Below are 4,574 nucleotides of genomic sequence, written 5' to 3'. Positions count from 1 at the left end.
GCAGTGAATCACTTCAACAGCTTCAAACACCATCACTGCCAAAAATAACAGAAAAAGTGGAAAAGGAAGAATAAGCATTCCAAATCTAATCAAACGATCCAGTAGAATATCTGGGAAAAAAAGTCACTGAAACAAGTAAAGTAAACATTTCTGGAAACAAACAGAAAGCAATTTAACTATTCATGAGTGACAAGAACCAAAGATTCAACATTACGCAAAGAGTATCACTTTTCAAAAAACATTCATGAACGACATGAACTTGTAAAAACTAAGTCACTTTGGTTATTATTTACATTACCTTCTTTGAAGACTGACAAAGAGTCAATTCCATGGTGGCCTTTTCCCCAGAGAGAAAAAACAGCTTCTGAGAAAATCATCCCAGTATTTTCACAGTGTCCCATCTGAGTTCACAGATGGACCCGGAACAGGTTTGAACTCCCCACACAAATGCCAACCAAGAGGTTTTACTGAAGCCAGAGTCAGAGGGAGAAGAAAACCACACCAAACTCAACTGACGGAACAACCTACAGAAGAGTTGAAAACACTCACCAGGGCTGCCTCAGCCCTTTGGCTGAACATTGAGCCTGCTGAACTGTCACAAAAAGGAGATGATTACGGAGATGTGACTGTAGCTGCTTGGCCACAGGCTTACATGCACCCTCTCTCAACACTAAGAAGATTAAATGAGAGATGAAGTGATAATTAATAGGATCATTGGCAGCAGGAGCCAACTTCTTAAACAAACCAGTAATTGCTGCCTACTTAAAATGACAGGGAATCCAGCCAGCAAGGAGGGAGGTGCTAACAATGGGAATCATAAAAGGTAAAAAAAGACTTTACATCAACAGGTTGCTTGGCTCTCATTCAAATCAACCTCCTTATCTACACATTCAATTAATAATGATAGCAAATAAATCGAGAATCACATATATGAGGACTAGAGATCAATAATCCTTCCAGAAATATTACCACAGATGTGAGATTTTCCTTCCACACACTCTCCAACACTCAAAATATCATATATTGATCTTGAAGACAATTATCGACTTGTAAATGATATCACACTGGAGATGAACATTTTTCCCATAAGTGCTATAGTTGACTCAGACACCCTTTGAGGATAGCCAGTCTGTTGAGAAACTTTTAACAGCAGCCACAGACATAATTTATGCTCTCTGTTCTGAAACTAAAACAAGGTCTTGGATGAATGACTGAACATTTCTGGCAAGGCAAAGGACAGGTAGCACACAGTATCTCCAATTTAAACCACTCGATCCCAAATAAGAGAGTGCCGATAACCAAACACTCAACTAAACAATTTTCCCTGTTTAGTTCAGAGAAGACCAGCACCCATTCAACACTCTCTAGCAAGAAACAGACAAATACAACTCTAACATCTTCTGATGCCTAAAGACATGAAGAGACAAGGATTCCATCTTCTGCCATGGAGAGATGTCTACAGAGATAAACCAGGGCAGCAGGCACATAGTTTCATAATGACTAATGTTGACCAAAACTCTTCATAAAATCAACTCAACATGGAAAGACCTACCTAGCTTATTTGCTCAGGAAAACCCTGGCTCTCTGATGGTGTTGCAATGGATGACCTGACACTCTCCAGAAAACAGATCATTGCAAGAATAAGGGCTTGCTGTTAAGATGCAGCCCAGATGGAAATCTCCAACACTTCTTATGGCAGTTAAAGATGCATGTGAGGTACTAAATCAGGAGCAGAAGTGCTGAAAACTCAAATGGTTTTCATTTTTCTTAGTATACATGAGAATTAAGTGCGTTTTCCTTTTATTATTGGCCTTTCTCCTCTCCCACTAATAAAAAGTAAAAATACCATTACATTTATTCTGAGAATCTCTAACCCATTGCTGCTGGAACCCACTGTGTATATGGTTCATCGTTAAAGCCATCAATTAGAATTTTTATAACTTCTTCCTCTCTATTAGATCATTATATCCTTTTATTGAAAATATTTAACTTAATACTTTGCAATGACTAATATTCTTAACACCCACATGTCAAGGCAGAAGTTATGTTCATTACACAATATTATGATGTTTCAAGACCTTTGGCATTCAAAGATAAACAGTCCAGAACGTAATAGACTGACTACAACTTCACAAAGACATACACGAAAAGCAATTAACAAGTCAAGTTAGAGGGGGAAAAGAGAGAGAGAGAGACAAATAGAAAATACCAAGATGTTAGGAACTACATATGTTCAGTGGGAGACCACAAGGATGGGCATGTAGATAAGACTTTTTGCTGTCACCAACTAAGGTCATTCAAAGAAGATCTTTACTGGGGAATGATGAAAATTTACAACTTACACACCACACCCCTGTGAATGATTACGTATACACCATCCCATCTTTTGCTACCTTTCTTGAAGCCTTCACAGCCTACCTCTTTTCAATCATCAGAAACAGCTTTGAAAACAAAGGACAAGGCAGCCAAGCATTCAGTGAGCACCTTTAATAGATACATCTATTTATCTTGGATTAAGATGTTCAACCACACCCAGAGTCTCTCTTTACTTCATCAGACACCTAGTCCTGTTTCTCTTCCAAAGTCAACATGAGTTGTTGCCCCAGATCTCTTCCTATTCAGCCCTCCATTCCATGCCTCAATATACACAGTAACCACTGCAGCAGGGTGAGCAGAGCTGACCTATTGGAAAAGACACTGATGTTGGGAAAGACTGACGGCAGGAGGAGACGGGGACAGCAGACAGTTGGATGGCATCACCAGTTCCATGGACATGAGTTTGAGCAAACTCTGGGAGATAGTGAAGGATAGGGAAACCTGGTGTGCTGCAGTCTGTAGGGTTGCAAAGAGTCAGGCAGGACTTAGCCACTGAACAGCTACTACTGTAGCAGGGCAGATAAGAGGGGAAGCTTTGAAGTCAAACAATCCTCTAGTTTAAGTCTTGGTTCTGCCCTTATTTGAATGACTTCAGGCAAGTGACTTACAATGGCCAAGCCTAAATTTATCTATAAAATGGGATCCTACCTACCTCACGGGGCTTCCCTGGTGGCTTAGACGGTAAAGAATCTGCCTGCAATGCAGGAGACCTGGGTTTGATCCCTGGGTTGGGAAGATCCCCTGGAGAAGGGAATGGCAACTCACTCCAATATTCTTGCCTGGAGAACGCCATGGACAGAGGAGCCTGGTAGACTACAGTCCATAGGGTCACAAAGAGTGAGACACGACTGAGCAAGTAAACACACATACACTTACCTCACAGAATTAAATTATACAAAGCATTTGAAATGGAGCTAGTAGATGTCTCAATAAACTTGTAAGTAAACTAGATCTGAGCTATTCATTACTGCTAGTTTGGCTTCTTACTTTTCTAATACGTGCAAAATACAAAAAAAATAAAAAATTACATAGGTAACTTCCTTATTCCAGGACTAAGACAAAGAGACAAAGGGACACACACACAAACAAACTATTAATAAGGAAGCCATTCTTTTTATAATACACAAGGATACATTATAAAAGTGTAAAAGGTACAGGTGGAACGCAGAAAAAGACGGCAACGTTCAATACTTAACTCCACTGTTCTATAATTTTCATTATTTAACCCCAGTGGGCTTCAGTCTCCAAAATGCAGATGAGATTAAAGCACTAACACAAGACACAGCCTGTAGTAAGGACTTTGAAAATGCGAGGTGCTTCTGCTATTATTGTTTTTGTTTGTGTTTCTTTGTTGTTATTAAACTGTATGATCTATCTGCTGTGCCACTCGAAACTACTGGACCTACTGAAAACAATTCTTTTCTTCCCCCCTTCTTAAAAGAATTCCAAGCATTCTCAACAAGCACTCAATTAACGTTTACAATAATGACTGTGCTTATAATTAAAATATGCTAATTTTCAATACACTGGGAAGTCAAAGCATCACCTTTATCTTCTAGGCCATGACTAAACTGAGCTTGGTTACTTCAAAAACTGCCTGCAGAATTTCTAAGCCATCTTATCGCCTTCTGCGGGATTCTGCAGCGGCGGTCGCCACCATTGTTCTGTACTCTTTTCCCTGGTCTATATTCTCACTCTTCATCTTCTAAAGAACAACAGAAATTATATCAAAATAAAGAGTTACATATCTGAACAGCCCCACCCAACTTTAAAGATCTGGAAGTGATAAACCATTTTTATTGTAAATAAACTCATAAAAAGAGAAGATTAGGTGCCTGGAAAAGTTTCATTATTGTGGCTTCAAGTTTAGTCCACAACAATTTCAGAGCAGACAGTGTTTAAAAATATGTTCCCCAGTGAGATGCTTTTTAGATCAGAGAAAGAACCACTAGAAAACAGTTTTTAATACAATCACTCCTCATCATTCACAGATTCCCTATTTGCAAATTTACCGACTCACTAAAACTTATTTGTAACCCCAAAATTAATATTTGCAGCATTTTTACAGTCATTTGTGGACAGAGAAGTGAGAAATCTGAGTCACCCACACATGCATTTCCAACTGAGGTCAAACAAGGCAACACTCGGCCTCCTTGTTTCAGTTTTCACAAGTGTCTTGGGGTGGGGGTGGGGGCTCA

General features: G+C 39.4%; 1 protein-coding gene across 3 annotated transcripts in view; it reads right to left on the bottom strand.

The window, feature by feature from the left end:
- MITF (microphthalmia-associated transcription factor) overlaps positions 1-4,574 on the bottom strand; it is a 228,457-nt gene that overhangs the window by 206,746 nt on the left and 17,137 nt on the right. The window contains exon 1 of one of the 3 annotated variants that reach the window (XM_010861991.1): positions 299-2,751. The exons of the other annotated variants lie outside the window; for them this stretch is intronic. The gene's annotated coding sequence lies outside the window, so the exon portion shown is untranslated. Of the gene's footprint in view, positions 1-298; positions 2,752-4,574 lie in introns of those variants that run through there. 3 annotated transcript variants of the gene reach the window in all.

The sequence above is a fragment of the Bison bison genome, unplaced genomic scaffold, assembly GCF_000754665.1.
Source record: "Bison bison bison isolate TAMUID 2011002044 unplaced genomic scaffold, Bison_UMD1.0 scf7180017864474, whole genome shotgun sequence".
NCBI classification, from domain to species: Eukaryota; Metazoa; Chordata; class Mammalia; order Artiodactyla; family Bovidae; genus Bison; species Bison bison.
This window is presented reverse-complemented; position numbering and strand designations above follow the sequence as displayed.